At 48.7% G+C, this 12,529-nt stretch overlaps 1 protein-coding gene across 1 annotated transcript in view; it reads left to right on the forward strand.

Moving 5' to 3' along the window:
- The first annotated feature begins 1,991 nt into the window (after positions 1-1,991).
- The window catches only part of NRF1 (nuclear respiratory factor 1), a 61,322-nt gene continuing 50,784 nt past the window's right edge, over positions 1,992-12,529 (forward strand). Inside the window, 1 exon segment of the mRNA XM_030959969.1 lies at positions 1,992-2,050. The gene's annotated coding sequence lies outside the window, so the exon portion shown is untranslated.

Raw genomic sequence — 12,529 nt, forward strand, 5'->3', positions numbered from 1 at the left:
AATATATATAATATATTATATATATTTTTATATATATATACACACACATATATATATGTGTATATATATACACATATACGTATGTATGTATACATATATATATACACATATATATAAAATATATTATATATATTATATATATTATATATATTATATATATTATATATTTTATATATTTTATATATATACACATATATATACATATATGTATATATGTGTATATATATACATATATATATGTATGTATACATATATATACACACATACATAATATATATATACATATATAATATATATATATTTTATATTTTTATATATATATATATATATACACTAATTTAAATCCCAAGCAATTTTTTGACCCCACAGACCTCGAGCACAGAGCACGGAATAAACACAAATTGTTTCTTCACAAAGGGACATCCCAGGAAATATTTTGCTTTCCAGGCTGCTCTTCAACAGCTTCTGGGAACTCTTCCGTGCCCGTGCCCGTTGTGATTTCCATGTCATTCCTAAGGGAAAAAAAATCCGTCAGCTTCAGGGAATTAGGTATCAAGTTCCACCTCAAAAGTCAAAATCCCACAGATTTACACCCATTTTTATTATTTTCCTCAGCTCCTTTCCTCTCTGCGTTTCAAATCCTTTATTTTTCAATTCCCTAAGGCATGGAATTGTTTACATTGGTCTTGAATACTATTAAGTCCCGCTGAAAGTCCAGATGAATTGCAAGCTCCACAGAAAAGGGAAACAATTTGTATTTTTAACTGGGTTTTTCCACAGAAAATGGGGAAAAATAAATTTTAAAATGGATTTTCCCACAACAATGGGGGGAAATGTAGATTTTAAATATGGTTCTCCCACCAAAAAAAAAGGGGAAATTTTATTTTTGTACTGTATCCTAAACAAAAATAAAAATAGAATTTAATGATTTTAAACTGTGGTTTTTTTCCACCAAAAAATAAGAGAAACATTTTGATTTTGAACTACCTTTTTTCCACAATTTCCACTTTAAAATGGATTTTCCTGCCAAAACAGTGAAAGAAAAATCCATTCTAAAGATGTTTTTTTTCACAAAAAAAGCAAAAAAACCCCACCAAATTAGTTTAGACAGATTTTTTTTCAAAATGTCTATTTTAAAAGGCATTTCCAGGAATTTACATTTTAAATTGGATTTTTTCACGAAAAATATGAAAAAAAATATATTTTAAACTGATTTTTCTACAACTTCCATTTTAAACTGGATTTCCCACCAAAAATATGGCCAAGAAAAAAAATATTTTAAACTGTTTTTTTCCCAACTTCTATTTTACACTGGATTTTCCCACCAAAAATATGGCCAAAAAAAATTAAACTGATTTTTCTGTAACATCCATTTTACACTGTATTTTCCCACCAAAAATATGAAAAAAATTTAAACTAATTTTTCCTCAACTTCAATTTTAAACTAGATTTTCCAACCAAAAATATGAAGAAAAATCTATTTTAAAGTGATTTTTCGTCAACTTCAATTTTAAACTGGATATGTCCACCAAAAACATGCAGGAAAAAAAAATTAAAATAGATTTTTCCACAACTCCCATTTTAAACTGGACTTTCCCACCATAAGTTGTCCAAAATAAATCTATTTCAGATCCCTTTGCCGTGGATTTCCAGGCCAAACCCGAGTTTAGCAGCGCTCCCGCCCTGCCGAGGCCCCGCGTCCCTCAGCGCCCCTGAGGCGGGAACGGCCGCGACCTCCCCAACATGGCGCCGGCCCCTCACGCCCTCCCCAAGATGGCGCCGACCTCCCGCCCATGGCCGCCCCCGCCGCCCTCGCCCTCCCCAAGATGGCGGCGGCGCGGCGCTATGACGCCATACGTCCCGCTCCCCCCCTCTCGCTGTCCCCGGCCTCCTCCGCCGCCGCCGCCGCCGCCGGTCCCCGCCTCCCGCGCTCGCCACCGCGGCGGCCGAGGGCGACTCGCGCCGCCGCCCCGCTCGCCCCCCGCCCGCCGCCCGCCCTCCGCCCGCCGCGGCCCGCGGCGCGGGCCCGCCGCAGCGCAGCCGCTCTGAGGTGAGCGTCCTACCGCGCAATCTCCTCCAGCCCCGGCGCAGCCGCACCAACGCCGGGGCCCCCGCCGCCCGCACCCGCTCCCCCCGGCGGCCGCGACCGCCCGGCCACGCTGGGCCCGCGGGGCTACCCGGGGCCGGGGCAGCGCGGGGCTCCGGGACGGGCGGCGCGGGCAGCGGCCACGGCAGCGAGGGCCGGGGGCGGCGGGTGCGGGGCGGCCTCGGAGCTCCGGCCCGGGCTCAGCCGGGCCCGGCCGGCCGGGGAAGTTGGGCCGCGGCCGCAGACATTGGCGGGGCTTTTGCTTCGCCCTTTTCCCTGCTATTCTCGGAGCCCCTTCTCGCCTGCTTTTGGCCCTCACCGCCTTTTTTTTCTTCTCTCCCATTATCCCTCCTTCCCCCCCCCACCCTCCCCCTTTTTTTTTCTTCACCCCCCTTTTTGCCTTCACCCACTTTTTTTTGCATTCACCCCCGCTTTTTTGCTTTCACCTCCATTTTTTTACTCTTCACCCCCCTTTTTTTTCTTTCAACTCCCCCGTGTTTTTTTCCTTTTATCCCCTCTTTTTTTTCCCTTCACACCCCCATTTTTTTCCCTTTACCCCCATTTTTTCCCTTCATAATCAATTAATTTGTAAAAAGCCTCAGAGATAAATGAGTGCAACCTTGATAAAGTTCCTCTTCATGCCCCCTTTTTTTCCTCCCTTCATCTTTGTTTTTTTTCCCCCCTTCACCTCCTATTTCTTTCCCCAGAATCACAAAACCAATTAGGTTGGAAAAGACCTCTGAGCTCATTGATGAAGTTCCCTTTCATTCTCCCTTTCCCCCCTTTTTTTTCCTGTCATCCCTCTTTTTTTCCCCCCTTTTAACCCCCGTTTCCCCCTCCCCTTTATTTTTCTTTGCATTTTGCACATGTATAATTTTCCTCCCTCTGTACAGGAGGTCGGCAGCAAGTTGAAACGTGTTAATCACTCACCTCCCCTCCATTTAATATCCCCAAAAAAGAGCTGCAAATTGCCTATAAAAAAGGGGTGTGACTGGCTGTGTATTAAAACACCCAAAAAAGGGCTCTAAAACATCTGGCTCAGCACAGACCCGGCTGTGACTGAGGTGCTCAGGCCCTTTTTTAGTGTAAATAATAATTAAGGGACAGAAATAATTCAGCTCAAGACTCTTCCTACATTTGAGGTTACCAAGTCTAAGCTTTCTTGCAGCTACAGATGATTTTTATTGGGTGGGGAGATGTTTTCTCTGTTCAAGTTTGGGTTCTCTGCTTTATGTTTTTATTATTTTTTTTCTCCTTCGCTGGACTGTTGTTTCCAGAATTTGGGATTTCTAATCCCTTAGGCAGGGCCTGGCTGTTGTGGTGTTGTTTCTAAGCCTTGCTGGTGTCTGAGCACGGTTTTAGACCCTCTTCCCACATCCTGAGAGGATTCTCAGTGTGAACTCATCCTTTCTTTTCCTTCCTCCACATCACAGTTGCTCCTTTCCAAATCCTCTCACGGCGAACTTTCAGTTCCCAAATATTGAGGAAATAGGCGAGGGAATTGTTCATCTTTTTAATTGAAATTTTTGTGCCGGTTATAAAATTGGGAGCAATCATTTTTTTTGCTGTCGAGGGTGAAACAGGAAGTGCGTGATGATGATGATGGTGGTGGTTGTGGGAAGCTGAGGATTGTAACAACTGAATTTTCCCAGGTTTTAACCTTGCCCATCCATCCCTGGAAATGTCCGAGGCCAGGTTGGATGGGGGCTTGGAGCAGCTGGTCTGGTGGGAAAATGGGATTTATGGTCCCTTCCAACCCAAACCATTCCATGATTCCACCAAGTGTCACAGTGCAGGGTTCATTCAAACCCTGCCATCTTCCTCTGTAGTTTCTTGGTGTGCTTGGTGTTTTGCAGAGCGGCTCAGCTGGTTTTTGTGGCATCCTGGTTGTTTTCCATCATTTTTGCGAGGTTTTGTGACGAGCTCTCGTGCACAGGCCATAACGCAGCGAGGTGGGAGCTCTCAGCCTCATCCCTGCGGGTTTTGTGCAGCTCTTGGAACATTTTAGGATTTAGGAAATGTGTGGTCCGACAGAGGTGACTTGGCCACCCCATTCCAGAAAGTTGAATGAAACCATCCTGGAAAACCCAGCCCCGCCAGTGAGAATCCTTGGTGTGGCTGGGAGGTTGCACTCTGCGCTGCTCCATCGGGAAAACGGGGAAATTTGGGGGGTTAAGCTCAGGGAAGTGGTGGAATCCCCATCCCTGGAATTGCTCAGTTTGGCACCCGAGGCTGTGGTTTGGTGGTGAGCACGGCGGGGCTGAGCTGATGGTTGAACTCGATGCTCTCGGAGGGCTTTCCCAAATTCACCCATCCACGATTCCATGGAGTTTTTTGCTCCTGGGGGCTTTGTCCTGCCATTAATTTCCTGCCATTAATTGGGGCTTTTCCTGCCATTAATTGTCTGGAATTCCCCGGACAGAAGCCCCAGCCTGGTCAGCTGCTCTGATGCCCACCTGCAGTCCATGGGCATTTTGGTGTAAGGAATTCTTCACCTGCTGGGACTTCATCACTTTTCTGTCTCTCAGGAGCCTGGATCACCTTTCTTTTCAGCCTTAAACTGGGAAATTTAACTTCTGGCAAGCTCAGGCCTGGAATATTTCAGCGCTGTAGGGGAAACCAAGGAACCCCAAGAGAAGGAGCCCAGACTGGGAGCACTGGGACCACTCTTGGTGTCCATCTCCCTTCCAGGCTGGTCCAACTTCTGCCACGTGCGTGCACAAGCTCTGGCAATGTTTCCATTGCTTTTCCAAAGGAGGGAGGTTTCCAAGCAGTTTCCTGAAGGGTTTGGGAATTATTATTTTTTTATGCATTACCTTTCTCTGCTGTGGGAAATTGTCTTCCAGGAAGGCAGCAGGGCACAGTGAACTCTGCTGCGCTCCTGAATCCCTTTTACCGAGAAAATTGAATCCACTCTTTTCTGCACGAGAACATTTTGTGCTGTCAGTAGGAGTGGTGGGGTTGCGCTGATGGTTTTCGGTGCAGGGAGTTCTGTGAAATTCAGCCTTGGGCTTTATCTTCCTTGGGCTGCTTCTGAAGTTGATCTGTGGGAAAAAAACCAGTTCAGATATTTTGTGTTACCCATTACCCAGTGCCCAAGATTTTTAATAAAATCGTTTCAAACCACTTTTTTGGGAGGTTTTAAAATAACTTCTGCTGCACAGTGGGGATTTTACTGGTACTGTTGAGTGCCCCACTACCCTCTGGGGAAAGAACCTTTTCCAAAATGTGGCCTAAACCCCCTGACACAGCTCCAACCATTCCCTTGGATGAAGTGGAACCCTGTCCCTGTGTGTGTTGAAAGGGAATCCATCCTCTCAGGGTTTGGAATTCAGCTTTTTGTCAGGTCATTTTAATGCTTTCCTACATTCCCACTGTTGGGTGCAGATCCACACCCCTGCCCTGATCCATTTCTCACTTATTTCAAGTGATTAAATTTGTGTGTCTGCTCTCATGAATCTCTTCATCAGCTCATTTTGCCTGTGAAACCAAACCAGGTAAATAAATCCCGCCAAAACCCCTGCGGTTTCCAAATACTGCAAATTCCAGAACTGGGGACATCATTGGTGTGTTTTATCTCTTCAAACTCAAACTGCCACCAGAAGCCCTCACCACTTCCCAGCCTAAAGGCTGCAGTGGAGTGTGGGAAAAGCTTTAAGGTCCAGAATTGTGCAAGGCTTTGTGCCAGGGATGAGGAGCCTCTCACCTGTCCAGGTGAACCTGCACCATCCAGGACTTGGGGAAATTCAGAATTTGTTCCGTGCCCACTGCAGCAATTGCAGTGGGGTTCAATATTTGTGTACTCCCCAATTCTGGCCCTTCTACTTCTGCTTTTTTTCCCCAAAAACTGGTGGGGCTGATCCAGTTGCCAGGTGGACAGTGCCACTGGGAGGGCTGGCTGGGATTTGTCCAGTTCCTGGGAAACCTCAGAGCCTGTAATCCTTTGGGAATAGCACAGCTACAGCCAGGAGTCTGAGAGGTTTTTCCCAGGTTTTTGGAGCTCAGGCTGCATTCCAGTGTTTTGGGAAGGACTCTGAGGCTGCTCTGGGTTGGTTGTGGATGAGTTGCTCGCCAGACTCCGAGAAGGAATCCAAGAAGTGAAGTCCAAGAGGGAATCCCTTGCTGTGCCAGATGGAACCCGGGAGCTGCCGGCTGTGTTTGCTGCAGCTCGCAGCTTGTCCTGATCCACGCTGACATTTTCATGTCAGTGGAATTCCACCTTGGTTTTTCCCTCCTGGAAAAAAGATGTAGCTGTACAAAACCCCTTGGGACACTCAGGATGGCAGGTGGATCCCATCTGGGTGGGATTGGGAATTCCAGTGTCTCCTTCCCTTCCTGTTTTCCACCCTTCCCCAGGGACTGTGCTGCTTTTGCCAGGGAGTGGAGCCTGGTTTTGTGCTGAAGGATGGAAGCAGGAGTCTCCTTGGTTTGGAGCGTTGTTTTTGTTGTTATTTTTGTTTGGCAGATGTGTGAATTGTTTGTGTGCTGCCTGTGGTGCCTATAAATAATAAACGGGTTGCTCAGATCCTGCAGCGACTCGGAGGGAAACTCAACTTTTTCAGTCCTACAAAATTCACCTGACCTCAAATGCAGAAGGGAAAACCCATGACAGTGTATTTTCACTCAGAGACCACGTTTGGTTGTGATCAGACCAAGGAAGCCAATCCAGAAGTGACTGAGTCCCTCCCACTGTTCATTACATAACCATCTAATTAAAGGAATCAAACAGGGATGACTTGGAAAACTCCATACTCTGGGTCAAAAATACTTGCAAAGCCACAGCCCAGAGTGCCCATGTTTTATTTATGCTGAGGGATGCTGTGTAAATGAAGAAGTTTATTCTTGGTGTCAGCCTCTAGAGTCTCCTGCTGCTTCTGCAGCCGCTTCCTTGGGCACCAGGAAAATCCTTTAACTCCTCATTTCCCTTTGGAAGGAGAAGGGATTCCAACAATGCTGCTCCCTTCCTTCCCTAGAAGGAGCTGGTGGATTCAGAGCTCTTCTTGTGGTTGCTTTGGGTTGAAAGCTGGGTTATTTTCAGGCTTATGAATTCTGCATCACGAGCATTCCCATGGATTTAGGGGTAAATTGTCATTTTGGTCCCTTGCCCCAGAAGGAAATGGTGGATTTCCCTGGGAATGGTTGGAATACTTCAGCCCTGGTAATCAGAAGCGTGTGTAGATGGAGGTGGTGGTGGTGAGAGATGTGAAAGAAGATCTGAAGAACAAAATGTGGCAGCAAATAAAAATCCACGGTCCATTTTCAGCAGGTGGAACGCGGAGCTGTGGCAGCCTGGGATTCCCTCAGGGTTTGCATACCCTGCTCAAAGCAGGAAAAGCACAGGGTTAGGGTGGGTCAGGGCTGGAATTCCAGGATGGCTCAGGTCTGGGTGCTCTCTGTGGGTCTGCAGAGCCCCCTGTGCCCGTGTGGGGCCGAGGGCACACGGAGAGCGCAGCGCCCGGCCTGTTCAACAGGCTCTGTCCGTGTGGAGAGGCAAACGTGGCACCAGCACCTAAACCCAGCTTGGAGGTGCTTCAGACCTGAAAGACTGGCAGGCAAATCTCTCCGGTGTAGTTGGGCTGGAAATGCAATTTTTTTCCCCTCCAGAAAACACCAATGTTGATGGTGCGGAATGCGAGGCTGCGAGCGTGACGTGGGATTCTCTCCTGGGATTTTCTCTGCTGTGTTTGCACAGGGTCAGTTTCCCTTTCTGGGGTCGTGGAGTCATCATGGAATTGTGGAATGGTTTGGGCTGGAAGGACCTTAAAGCTCATCTTGTGCTATGGCAGGGACACCTCCCACCATCCCAGGGTGCTCCAATCCTTCCTGGGACACTTCCAGGGATGCAGGGGCAGCCCCAGCTGCTCTGGCAATCCCAGCCCAGCCAGGAATTCCTCATTGCCAAGATCCCATCCATGCCTGCCCTCTGGCAGTGGGAGCCATTCCCTGGGTGCTGTCCCTGCAGGCCTTGGCCCCAGTCCCTCTGCAGCTCTCCTGGAGCCCCTGCAGGCCCTGCAATGTGCTGGAAGCTCTCCCTGGAGCCTTCCCTGCTCCAGGGGAACATTCCCAGCTCTCCCAGGCTGGCTCCCTGGGAACTGAGGGGCTCCAGCCCTGGAGCAGCTCTGGTGCCTCCTGTGGATTTGCTCCAGCAGCTCCAGGTCCTTATGTTCATGAGTTCCCAGGGAGTTTTCTGGGGAGTTTTTCCTCCTCAAGTGCGTATTTTGCAGTGTTCTTGAACCAGTTGAACTTCAAGAAGGGGTGGCCAGGCTGCCATTTGGGGTGGAAGTTTGACAATTAAACGTGGTTAGGACTGTACTGCCTGCTCTCACCACGTGCTGATCTTGAGTTAATGCCACGTGAGGACCGAGTCCTTAAGGTGGTCCATTCTAATTTTGGGCACCACCATAGAAGAAAGGTGCAAAGGCATTAGAGAGTGTCCAAAGGAGGGACACAGGGATGAGGAAAGGGCTGGAGGAGCAGCTGAGGGGACTTGGTTTGTCCAGCCTGGGGGAGAGGAGGCTGAGGGGAGACCCAGTGGGGGCTGCAGCTTCCTCAGGAGGGGCAGCTCTGACCCCTGCTCTGTGTGACCAGGGACAGCATCCAAGGAAATGGTGTTAAACTGTGTCAGGGTTGGATATCAGGTTGGATATCAGGTTGGGTTCTTTCCCAGGGGTGCTGGCACTGCGCAGGCTCCCCAGGGAACGGGCACAGCCCCAAGGCTGCCAGAGCTCCAGGAGCGTTTGGGCAGCTCTCTCAGGGGACAGAGTGGGGCTGTTGGGGTCTCTGTGCAGGATCAGGGGTTGGATTGATGATCCTGTGCATCCTTTTAACTCAGGATATTCCCAGCTGGAGCCAAGGCTGGACAGAGCTCGTCCGTGCTGGACACGTGGTGATCCTTCCCACCCCAGAACCTCCGCAGCATCTCTGTCCCCACCTTTTGCTCAAACCCTTCTGTGGCACCCCCTGCCATTCTCTCTTCCTGCGGTAGCCCAGCATAACCACTAATCCTCTCTGTCCATAAAAGAGGATTAAACCGGGCACATTTGCACCTTACAGCAGCCAGCAGCGCCGTGCTCTGTCTTTTCCAGCACTAATCCCAAGGGCTGCGCCTCTGTGCCCGGCCAGGAATGCTTCAGCCAGCCCCAAACAGCTGCCTGTGCTTGCTGGGTGAGGAATTCTCTAAAAGACCACTTCTGGCTGTTAATTAAGAGAGCTGAATTGACTAAAGATGAGTAACTCGCTTCACGCTGTTAGAGCGACTCCTGCGTTCTGCAGGTCTGAGGAAAATGGGTTAAAATTGGGATTTCTGCGCGGCTCTTTGAATAAAACGCAAGAGTTACAAAGCATTACCTCAGAGAATGGCGTTTCTCATGTCCTGGTTCCTAAACCTGTGGCAGACCACACATCCCACAAAAAGATTTGAGGGAAAAAAGGTGGGTACTGGTGAGGGGGAGTCACCCCAAATGGAGCCTGGGGCAAGCACGGAATGCTAAATGAGAATTCCATCCAGTGCTTCACGGTGCCGGGTGCAGTTTCACTGCCAGGTTTGGGTTTCACTCGGCTGCCACAGCCTGGCAGTGCCCTTCCCGTGGCTTCCCAAATGGGAAATGTGCCCTTTTCTTTCCTGGGGTCTTCCTGGCGAGGGCTGATTCCACTGGGGTGTTGTTTCTTGGTGCCAAAGCTCGAGAAGAGCCTTCAAGAGGAATCCAGCTCATCCTTGTGTTTACCCCGTGGCTTCCTGCTGGTGTTTGGTGCTAAATATATGAAATTTAGCTGCAAGTCACATTGTCCCTGATGCGTCCTATCGCATCACCCAATGGCAGCTCTCAGCAGCAAGTAGGAGCTATTATCCTAATAAATAGCTGTGAAATCCTGTTTGTTTCTTTTCCAGACCTGAAGTTTTTCCTGCAGGGGGATTTCTTTGCTCTTGGATGTGAGATTGTGACAAAGAGAGCTCGTTAGTAGAAGGAATTTTGGTTTTGTTTGCTAAAATCCATCTGATTTCAGGGCTTTTCACGCTGAGACCAAGAGCATTGGGATTTATTTTTTTTTTGTACCCCATGCTAATTAAAAGGATCATTTTACTAATGTTATGCCACAGGAGGACGCTGTGGAACGAGAGCTGGTTCCTGGTGTTGCTCGAGTCACCGTATCTGTGCCAAGCACGTAAATGAGATGTTCACTTCAATCTTGATAGGAGGGGAATAAACCGGAGTGTCTTATCTTGCTTTGTGCCTGGTATCAGCTGTGCTGCTGACAGGAGTCAGTGTCTCCAGTCATGGAAAGTCTTTCCCATCCAAAACCTTGAGCAGGGTCTGGAGGGGCAGGTGCTCCAGTGGAGGGAAAAAAAAACCCCAGTTTTTGATCAGGTTGTGGTGTTGGCTTCAAAATTCTCCTCGTGAGCATTTTTTTCTTTCCGTGGAAAATGGGATTTTGGTATTTAAATGTGCATTTTCAATGAGTCGTGGTAATGGGTGAGATATGAATCGAGCTTATCCTGGTGAACGGTGGTGTTTGCTTGTCAGACCCGCAGGGGTGATTCCCTCTAGGCACAGTTTTATACAGGAGTGGCGTCAAATTCGCCCTAAATAGGAATTAATGAATGATATTTACTCAGTGAGAGATGCCAATGCAATGTGGAAATCCCAGAAAGAGCTGCATCTCTGTGTGACTGGGAGTCTGGAATCACCTGCTGGGGACACCTGGACGTCCTCTCTCTCCTGTCCCCGTGGAGAAAAGAGCAGGAGCAGGTCTGGGGCTGGCTCAGTGGTGGTAGCTCTGCTGTTCCTGGGCTCTCCCAGAAGCTGGTGCTGTTGGAATTGGCTGGCACAGAGCTCCTGGCAGCTCTGATTTCTCCTGGCAGCGCTTTCTTAACCAGCGCTCTCAGGAGATGCCGTGAGGGAGCTCCACGCCCCGGCTGGGGGTGGGTGAGATGCCAGGTTGGTCCAGATGCAGGAGAAACAGAGCCAGGACAACACCAGGAGTGGCCGTTCCTCCTTTTTAAAGGTTGTCCTCTAATCCTGCCTTCAGCTGGAGCAGCTCCTCTAACCCAGACCATGCCAGGAGCCACCAAAACCAGCTTTTTTCTGGCCATTCTCATGGAGGGAAGACACAAATCCCTCAAGACTAACGAGGCTGACCACTGGTTTCAGTCTCACCTCCTGGTAAAAATCGTGGAATACATCCCTGGATTTGTTGAGGTTGGCTCTCTGTGGTTGTGACATCAAAATGCGATGTATCAGAAATCTGCAGGTGCTAAACCAGGATGTGCCCGCTCTCCTGAAAAACTGCATAGAGGGTCTTGTGCCAGAGCAGGAAACGCAGGGCTGGACAACTTCAAAGGTCTAATTCCACTCAAACAGGGGTTGATTTTATTAGGAAATGGCCAGTGATTGATTTCCTGCTAAGATCAGTTTTCACTTAGGAATTATCCCAGGCTGCCTCTGCAGGGAAATTGGAGTTTATCGAGACGCACGGCCAGAAGTGTGGAACAGCTTTGTAAAGAACACATTCCTGAGCCCTCAGTGCAGAGGAAGTGCTTTTCAACCTGACTGAATGCACCACGTGTGACCCAGCTGAAAAATCTCCTTCACATCACGGTCAGCCCAGATCATCAAAGGTGCTTTTGATCCCTCCCCATCACGAGCTGCCAGCGGTGCCCATGGTGCTGTGGCAGGGAGGAGGAGCAGCTGCAGCCACAAACTGTTGGTAGATCTTGAAATAAATGGAAGTGGGGTCTTCCTAACCCTCCTGGGAGTAAGGAAGCAGGTGGGAAGTCCTGGGTGCCACCAGCAGCATTTGGGAGGCTGGAAACTGCTCCAGCCTTGCTCTGTGGCTCATGGAGATGAAGCAGCAGTTGGCGAGGGATCTCCCTCCCAGTGAGGGGAAGGGGAACAGCAAACAGTGGCCAGAACCTGATTTGGAGGATGATTTCCTACAGAGAAGGAAAGGGTGACCTTCCCCAAGGTCCCTTTCATGGCTGTATGCTAGGAGGGATCCTCTCGTGAGAGGACAGAGCAAGCAGGTCTCTCCAAACCTCCACAGAATTCCTATTTTGCTTCCTTTCAAAGTTATTTAAACCACCAGAGAAGCGAGACCCAGCGATTCTTTTTATTAATTGCTGATCTGAGCAGGGTTTCAAATTAATGAGGTGTGGGCTGAGTTGGTAAAAACGGCACCATGATTTAACATTGCAGAGGATAAATGCTCATCTCCAGCTTCAGTCTGTCCCCGTCGTGTCTCCTGCAGCATCTGAAGCAAAACCTCTTCAGTGGGATAAAGGTTTAAAATAATTCCAGGCCCTGCCTGTGTAAGGGTTTTTTTTTCCATCACGCTGCTGCTCCCGTGGTTTTTTCTGGTGTGGGATTTTTATTTTGGACTCGGTTTTAAGCACCCATTAAGCTGGATGGTGATGGTAGAGGATGGTGTCTGTGGGGGTTTTTATGG

Source organism: Camarhynchus parvulus, chromosome 1A, assembly GCF_901933205.1.
Source record: "Camarhynchus parvulus chromosome 1A, STF_HiC, whole genome shotgun sequence".
NCBI classification, from domain to species: Eukaryota; Metazoa; Chordata; class Aves; order Passeriformes; family Thraupidae; genus Camarhynchus; species Camarhynchus parvulus.